Below are 10,195 nucleotides of genomic sequence, written 5' to 3'. Positions count from 1 at the left end.
ATACATATATATATATATATATATACATATATATATATATATATACACATATATATATATATATATATATATATACATATATATATATATATATATACATATATATATATATATATACACATATATATATATATATATATATATATATATATATATATATATATATATATATATATATATATATATATATATATATATATATATACACATATATATATATATATATATATATATATATATATATATATATATATATATATATATATATATATATATATATATATATATATATATATATATATATATATATATATATATATATATATATATATATATATATACATATATATATATATCTATATAGTGAGAATTTACCAAAAAAAACAAAAGATGAAGACGGGTGTCCAAACAACAAATAGATGTGTTAGTTTAACGCTTGGGAGAGAAAATAGAAAAAGGTTTAGTGGCTAGTGATCTATCATGGTGAATGCCGGACAGTGGGGTCACACAGGAGGGCTTGGAAGAAGGGGAGATAATAAAGTAGTGGTGATCCCAAAACAAAGGTGCGCATGTATGTGAGTGTGTATGTGCATATGGAAGGGGGCTGGTGACCTTGACGTGTTCATGTGTATACATATATATATTTATAAGTGTATATGTGTGTGCTTGTAGCAGTCCTTTATACAGTATGTCTGCATGTGCATATTTTTGTGTGTATGTATCTATGTAGTGGTCTTTTGTCTCTTGTTGCTTATCCCAGATCAGCCCTGATCCTTCAGGAACCCCTATTCACATGCATTTCCAGCTAAGACTTTTCTTTTATTTATCTACAGCTATATTATCCAGTGTGTCCTTTATTTCCTGTTTTAACCCTTTAGCATTCAGATTTCTTTGTCAAATATGACGCTCATTTATTTACAACTATTTTCAACAAATTGTATATTAGAAATAATACATTTCTAAATCTCTCAGAGAGATTTATGCAGTAGTGATACAATGAAGTAGTTGTATGCTGTCAACTTAATGTGACAGTCCCCTGAAGGGAATGATAAGTCTGTTGGTTAGACCTAGAAAGCTGCACCGCTTCCTGTCGGCCTTGACACATTTCCTGTGTCCTTATGTTTACAAGGGGGAGACAAGCACCTCCACTTAGCTAAGCCTGCATCCAGAGACATGTTTCTGAGTCTTTGCTCGTCATCAGTCTGGAGTAGCATGACCTGCTAGTCAAAGATGCCTGTCAAGCTCTTGTAAACATATAATAATTCTAGTGAAATGCATTCACTGATTTCAAATTTCCCCTTTGTAAACATAAGGACACAGGAAATGTGTCAAGGCCGACAGGAAGTGGTGCAGCTTCCTAGGTCTAACCAACAGTAGTATCATTCCCTTCAGGGGACTGTCACATTAAGTTGACAGCATACAACTACTTCAAACTGTACATTATCTCATAACTTTGTATAGAGTAGATGTGAGAAATTGGATCTGGTCAGTTTGAACATAATACAGGTAGAATATTTGAGCCGGATATGGCTGGATTAAATGCTAAAGGTTAAACTGTAGGCTGTGATTTAACGGAGATTTAGCGTCTGTTTCTAATAGGATGAATGACTCCACAGAACCCCACCTCACTTTCATTGGCTTGAATGTGGTGTAGAATAGAATGGTAGTTTTGCAATGTGGCATTTGGCTTGTAGTGGTGTAGGGTAGATGTGGTGTAGTATGGTCATAGTATACTGCAATTATGCTGTAATGTGGTTGTAGTATAGTGTAGTGGTACAGTATTTCACTGCCGTAGTGATAGTGTGTCTGTGATAAACTGATATAGCATTGTTGTGGTGTAAGTGTGAAGGTGTAGGTTAATTTAGGTTAAAAGTTGTTCTAAAATCTAGTTCAATTGTAAGTTCTGATGATGGAATAAGTCAGAGGGAGTTGGAATGGTGGAGAGGAGACACGGGGCAGATGTAACAATTGTTGGGTGAGTGGCAGCCAGAGAGCAGAACGTGTGTGTGTGTGTAAATATACATGATTGTGTGTATATGTATATATAATGTGTGTGTGTGGTGGAGTGTTGAAAGTATTTATTTCAAATCTTGTCAGAGAAAAAATATTTTCATGGTGTTTGATAATGGTGGTGGTGGTAGTGGTGGTGATGGTGGTTGTCGTCATTATTGCTGTCCTTGTTGTCATCATGGTATGGTGGCATGGTGGTGGTGAGTGATGCTGGTATTGAGTCAGTGGGAGTGGTAGGATTAGTACAGTTACACAGAGCTATTGTTTGTTTGTAAATAGGATTCCTTTATTGTTTTATATCATAGTCAAAACATAGAGAAGGTAAGAGGGAGGGAAAGAAATGCATTGGTGATGGTAGTGACTGTGAGTAGGAGGAGGAGGTAAAATATGGTGTTAGAAGAAGGTATAGCAAGGAAAGAGAGTGTCTATGTATATTGCTACCCACCATCCTTGTTAGTTTCTCTCTCTTTATCACATACGTACTTTCTTATATACCTCTAGCCTGACACTCGATCATATGGTCTGACCAGAGCAAGCAGAAGTGCTGTGTGTGTGTGAACTATTGGTTCAATGGAGATCTATAATATAAGCATCAAACTGAAATCAGCATTGGGTATAATGTGATCAACTAAACCCTTGAAAGTAGTGCTCCAGCATGGTCATAGGCTAATGATTAAAACCAATACAAGGTGCACACACACACACACATACACACACACACACACACACACACACACTATTCTATCATTTAATGTCCTTTTTCCCATGCTAGCATGGTTTATACAAACATGTTATTGAGGTATTGTTTTTCAGCTGGATGCCCTTCCTGTTGCTAATCCTTACCTATTTCTCAAGGAATGGATCTCTTATTTCACAAGTCTTAAAGGGTACAAAGCCAGCATGATGATGAGTGTTTGTTTACAATTAGCATATGATGTCAACAACAGGGACACATTCACTCACTTATCTACAATATGCACACACACATACACACATATGTATGTACACTTAATAGGCTTCTTTTCAGTTTCTGTCTACCAAATACACACACAATGCTTTTGTTGGTTTAACGTTATAGTAAAATACACTTGCCCAAGGTGCCACAAGGTAAGATTGAACCTGAAACCATGTGTTTGGGAAGCAGACTTTATAATCACATAGTGAGATATATAGATATATCATCTTCATCATCATCATCAGCTTCCACTTTCCATGCTGGCATGGGTTGGACGGTTTGACTGAGGACTGGCTCTACCAGGCTCCAATCTGATATGGCAAGTTTTCTATTGCTGGATGCCCTTCCTAATGCTAACCACTCGAGAATCTAGTGGATGCTTTTTACATGTCACTGGCACAGGGGCCGGTCAGGTGGCACTGGCATTGAGCACGCTCAAATGGAGCTTTTTATGTGCCCACCAGCACAGAAGCCAGTTAGGTGGCACTGGCACCGGGCATGCTCGAATGGTACATTTCATGTCCCACCAGCAGGGGTGCCAGTCAGGCGGCACTGGCATCGGCCACAACTACGATTTCACTTGATTCAACAGGTCTTTTGAAGCACAGCATATTGCCCAATGATTGAAGGGTAATTTTAAACAGGCTGGTTAAGTGACACTGGCTTTATTATTTATTAATTACTGCTCTCTATTTTCTTATCTTATTATATATTTATTATATATATATATATATATATATATATATCCACAATGTAACTTTCATGGATATCGTTGGCAATTTTTTTTCTTCCTCCGTCTTCCCTTCTTTGGACTTTCCTATGTTTCCGACGAAGAGCTCCGCTCAAAACATCAAATTCTCTTTCTTTCCTTTCCCGAGCGTCCAGTAACACAATCTGTATCACATCCTCATGTTGTTGTTTTTTGTTGGTTTTTTGTCGTTTTTCTTTTTTGAACTTATATATATATATAACATATGTATATGTACCCCAGTGCTTTTTTTCTTTTAAGGCTGGTACTTATTCTATTGGTCTCTTTTGCCAAGCTGCTAAGTTACAGTGACATAAATACACCAACACCAGTCGTCAAGCAGCGGTGGGGGGGGGGGACAGACACAAAGAGACCCACCCACACAAATATGGTATCTATTATTGTACATAGCTTATAAAATGTAAACAAGTTGTTTACATTTATATGTGTGTTTGTGTGTGTGTATGAGTACATGAATTGGTGTGTTTGTCTGTGTACATATACATACATCTATGTATGCATGTGTATGTGATCTATACACGCACATACATACACACATATTCATACATGCAAATACATATGCACTCAACCCTCGCTATATCTATATGTATCTATTTATACACACATACACACATACATACGCAGAGGCTTTCTTACACTCTGGCTACTGCTGCTATTGTCTCTGATTCTGTTATTGTATAATATATATATTAATATTGGTTGTATTGCCCATTATCTAGCTGTTTGTCTGTCTCTGTCTCTTTCTCTCTCTTTAAATCCTGAAGTAGGTCAAGATATCTTGACCTAGAGATCTTGTTGCTATAATTGCTACACCGTTAAGCTATTAGACAGAGATAGGCAAGCATTTTTGGGGGAAATAATAATAACGATGATGATGATGATGAAGAGGAGGCGGATAATGATTTTTCATTGGCCACAGGGCTCTGGAAATGTTAGGGACAGTCTAAAAGCGAAATATTATACATAGAATAACAAAAAAAAAACCCCAAAAAACGGGGGATTTACATCAAGTAAAAGGGAGGGATGAGGAATAACAATCATCATCATCATCGTTTAACGTCCGCTTTCCATGCTAGCATGGGTTGGACGATTTGACTGAGGATTGGTGAACCGGATGGCTACACAAGTCTCCAATCTGATTTGGCAGAGTTTCTACAGCTGGATGCCCTTCCTAACGCCAACCACTCCGAGAGTGTAGTGGGTGCTTTTACGTGCCACCGGCACGAAGGCCAGTCAGGCGGTACTGGCAATGGCCATACTCAAAATGGTGTATTTTACGTGCCACCCGCACAAGAGCCAGTCCAGGGGCACTGGCAACGATCTCGCTCGAAAGTCCTTACATTAATAAATGGTGATAATAATGTTGATAATAATAATCATAATGATGAGGATAAAAGTAAAGATAATAAAAGTAATGATTTTTTTTTATTTTATAAATGATTTGGTTTATTGCCATAAGCTGAAGGTTGACAGGCAGAGGCTTGGTGTTTTTACAAGAACAAATTACAAAAACAGGTGGGTGTGATATGGAATATGACACTGTTAATATGGGAAAATAAACAAATAAATAAAGGAATGATGTGTAATAGATGTTCTTTTTGTTTATTTTAAAAAATCTTTTAGTCTGGAGGGAAGACAGTGCTTACGACTTCTTACAGATTTCTGAAAATGGTGGGAAGGAGGCAGGGAAGATGTTATCCTCAAACTAGTGATCTGGCTCATATTCTTGCAATAGAATGGGGTCGACTAAAGATATCCAAGGTGTCAGATTAAGTCTATCTTCTCAAGTAGGCCACAGATGAATATGAACTCAAGACACAAAGAACCAGAGCAAATACTGCAAAAAATCTGTTTTAACCCTTTAGCATTTAAACCAGCCATATCCACCCCAAATACCTGTTTTATGTTCAAACTGGTCAGATCTTGCCTCTCACACCTATCCAACAATGTCATTCTAAAAATAAACAATCACATCATTGAAGTCTGGAAGCTATGAAATAATGCAAGATTAATTCAAAGCAATATGAATGTTAAATAGTTAATATTTTTACACTTCCTCTAATCCACCGTCCTTGATTGGTACTTATTTAATTGACTCCTGAAAGGATGAGAAATATAATTGATCTCAGCAGGAGCCTGAATGATTACCCCAAAGCAATTTGTCCATCATTCTAAAGACTGACTCAGCAACTTGGTTGTCTTGTAGGGGCAAGGTTGCAAAAATAAAATAAAATGAAATGCAAAGTGATGGTTTGTTTGCACATTATGCTGTATAAAATATAGTAATATCCCAAGAGGAAGACTGTTGTCTAGGAGGTTAGGAGTGGGGCTATCAAGGAACCGTCACATCTAGAATTATTTTGCATATTGGTTTTAAATTTTGGCACATGGCCAGCAATTTTAGGGGCAGGGGGTGTAAATTGATTACATCAACCCCAGTGTTCAACTGGTACTTATTTTGTTGACACACACCCCTGCCGAAAAAAAAATGGGTGAAAGGCAAATTTGACCTCAGCAGAATTTGAGCTCAGTACATAAGTCAGACAAAAAACCATTTTGCTTGGTATGCTAACAATTCTTCCAGCTCGCTGCCATAGGATTACTTTGCCATTGGTAGGTAAAGAGTTCTCTTCCAGCAGTCATTCATCAGTCTGCAGGCACATGCTGAAACTAATTCCATTCACTCAAACCTTGCTTGCTACTCTCATCCACCTTTCAACAAATTAACTGGATGAAGGGCAACACCTTTCTCTCAGTGGGACTTCGAAATATCAATGAAGTCTTAACCAAAGAAGAATGTTTCAATCTTCATTCTTTTCATCTACCACACAATATCTTTCATTTTAGCTACCGGACAGAGGAAAACTTCCTGCCTTTCCCAACTAAAGGAGGGTAGCAGGATAATCTTCATGTTGAACTCAGCTAGTAACTAGATCTGCCTTACATGTTAAAACAAATATCTGACAACATAATAATACTTTCTTTTCTTGCCACAAGGTTAAAGGATAGGGCATTCTAAGACAGTGGAGTATAAATTGATCATGCATTTATATAGATGATAGGAATGGAAAAATAGAACGTACTGTGAAATGGTTCCAATAGGAAGTCGAACAGTCACTGAACAACAATCATGAAGTACCACCCACATGTCTCAAGTTACTATGACTACTAAAGACAAGTATCTTTTCCCACCTGTTGTCTCCTCTATCCTATGACCACATGTTCAAGATAGACCCATGTAATCAGTCCATACACACCCACCAATCTCACCTTTCAGCAAATTTACTTGAGGACAGTATCTAGCTCTTTGCTATCATCTTCTTCCTCAAGTGCTACTTGAAGTTGTTGATAGTGTCTAAGATAAGTAGAAGGTCACACATTTTAATGTTGGGATGAGAATATACAGTTTATGAAATTGACTTCAGTACCTACTTAACAAACATACTTATTTTATTAAATCTATTTCCTTTGGTGGTGGTGGTGGTGGTAGTGGCTGTGGGGCAAATTTCCCCAGTCCACTCTACTGGAGGGGATGGTAGGCAAAGCTGACACTGGCATGATTTGAACCCTTAATGTCAAGTAGAGATTTCCTAACTATTTTATTACTTTCAATGTATTTTAGGATAAATAAAAATATTTGGAATACCTCAAAGCTGTGTTTCTCAACCATTTTTTGTCTGTGGACCCTTTGATTCCTATTTTATTTGGGTGGGTCCTCTGCACCATTTGATGCTTAAAAAATACCATTATATTTACATAATTAAATATGATTAGGAATTGTATAAAAAAAGTTGTTAAAATTTATGAGCAGTAAATTGGTTATACTTCTGCAATACACAAAATATTTTAACAACAAAATCTTAGATGGACCCTAGGGGCCATATGGACCTAAGTTGAGAACCTCTACCTTAAAGCAAAAATCTTTGAAATATATTACCTAAAAATGGGTATATATTTTAACATGTAAATAAGAATAATTTCAACTTATAGAAGGCACTTTTGTAAGTACTTTTGCTTGCTATTTATCAAATGAAGTATTAAATTTTGGTTTGTATTTTTCACATTTTTGCAAAATTAAAATGTTATTACTTTCATGGCGTGTGACCTGAGGGAGATTTTGTTACTAATTCTAGCAGGCATTTCAAGTGACTGCTTAGAGGCTCCCTTGTTAGACAATAGATTTCACTAGTGAATAAGATGTGGGTGTCTGAAGAGGTTTTGTTGAGAGGAGGTATGCAGGTCAACAGAGTGATCATGGCTCCTTGTTATGACTTAGTTTCAGGTCACAACTGATCAAGTAGCACTATGCTTAAAAACTGTTCTTGCTTTGAGTACACCATTTAATTTTCAAACAAATGTTTTCAATATTACATTATCTACTGTGCCCTTCTATTTTTTAAAGATAGTAAGGTGTTGTTTGAAGAGAATTTAGCTACTCTTTCTAGGTAGCATATTGAATAACCACATGGAGGCTTCCTTATTGGACAGTGAAAAATGAATGTTTTGCTATCCCACACACAGCTCATTAAAAAAAAAAAATTTTTATTGTATGGCTTCATCAACAATAAAGTATTTTCTCACACTTCAGTTTGCTCAATTACAGACAACTGGGAGGGTTTTTTATTTAATTATTTTTTAACATCAACAATGAACAAAGACAAAAGAAATTATGGCAGCAGCTCTCTCTTGAGATAGTTTACTGTACTATCAAAGACTCTTTCCACTAGATTCTCATGTGTGTGTATGTATGTATGTATATGTGTGTGTGTTAATGTTTGCTTTTACATTCAATGACAATAAAAGCAATTTTAAATTAATCTGATGGGTTACTCTATGCTTTTGTAGAGTACAAATTATTCTTTTACAAGAATATTGTTGGCAGTGGTTTGAAGTTTCAGCCAGCTAAGCCATTGTCTGATAATAACTTAGCTGGCTGAAACTTTGAAGTTACTGTCAACAACATTCTTATATAAGAATACTATATACACACACACATACATACATACACACACAAATACACATGTATATAATGCCCTCACATACACACCTGTTCTCCATTTTAATGAGCAAGTTCCATTAAAAAATAATAACTAATAATAATTAACATTATAAGAATTTATAAACTTTTGAGAGGATGTAAAATAATTCCTTTTTAGAATAATGATCTCAAAGCACATTATTTCGTCATCATCATCATCATCGGCATGGGTTGGATGGTTTCTTAACACCAATCAATTTACAGAATGTGCCGGATGCTTTTTACATGGTGCTGGCACAAAGTGTCTTTTATGTGCCACCAGCACAGGGTTCTTGCAGACCAATCCTCATAAACTATAAATAATATCATGTAAATATTGAGTTAAAAAGTGCTTTTGGATATAAAAAGTTGAAGGCTGCCAGAAGGCCATCTAAGCATTATAAACCCCTGGGCAAATCAATGCACTGGGCCCTGTAGTATTTATTTATTGACAACCACAGCATACACAGCTTAGAATAGAGCCCCTAGACCTTTGAGGTCCCTGAGCAGATGCCCAGTGTGAATAAGCCTTATGATGGACTGGGCTGTCTATAGAACATGAACACACATCTTCTGTAGACTTATTTCTGTCCAATAGGGTCTTCCACCCCAACTCCATACTTACATGTTACTATTTATAGCTTTATGTTCTTCAAGATCCACTGTTTCAAAACCATGTGATTGCAAGTAAGCTTCTTAACCACTCAGCCATGCCTTCACTGATATATAATTAGCACGAAGCCTTAAGGAGACAGTGAACATCTACCTATTTAGAAATGAGAGATAAGATCTCAATTCAGCTGCCAGATGGCATCAAAATCATAGAAAATAACAGTATGTGAGGAAATGGATAAAGAATTAAAAAGCATATGCTCATATACCATGGTTTCGGGTGTTGGCCTTCCTCAGTATGAGTTACTGGGCAAGAAATTCCAAATCCGCCACATTATAAATCCATTGATACTCTGGCTTGTTTTGCGCCAAAAACCAGCAACACATGGTACAAAATATTTATGAGCAAAAAACATTCAAATGTTTACATTTGAAATAAGATGTTACTATTATTAATACCATCTATGGCATATATTTATAATTGATAATATTAACAGCAGTAACACATGCGGTTCACAGGTGTAATAACATTGTAAACTATAAAATATAAAATTAGCACAAAGCCTTAAGGATGCAGTGAGCATCAGCCTATTTAGAAATGAGAGCTATATATATATTGGTTTCAAATTTTGGCACAAGACCAGCAATTTTGGAGGAGGGATAAGTCAATTACATTGATCCCAATGCTCAACTGGTACTTATTTTATCAACCCTGAGAAGATGAAGGGCAAAGTCAACCAGGGCGGTATTTGAACTCAGAACTCACTGACGGGTGAAATGACACTAAGCATGCTAACAACTCTGCCAGTTTGCCATCTTAAAATATATATAT

At 36.1% G+C, this 10,195-nt stretch overlaps 1 protein-coding gene across 4 annotated transcripts in view; it reads left to right on the top strand.

Moving 5' to 3' along the window:
• LOC106884072 (uncharacterized) overlaps positions 1 to 10,195 on the top strand; it is a 236,730-nt gene that overhangs the window by 92,569 nt on the left and 133,966 nt on the right. The gene's annotated exons all lie outside the window — the stretch shown is intronic.

This window comes from Octopus bimaculoides, chromosome 18 (assembly GCF_046866305.1).
Source record: "Octopus bimaculoides isolate indiv1 chromosome 18, ASM4686630v1, whole genome shotgun sequence".
Lineage (NCBI taxonomy): Eukaryota > Metazoa > Mollusca > Cephalopoda > Octopoda > Octopodidae > Octopus > Octopus bimaculoides.
This window is presented reverse-complemented; position numbering and strand designations above follow the sequence as displayed.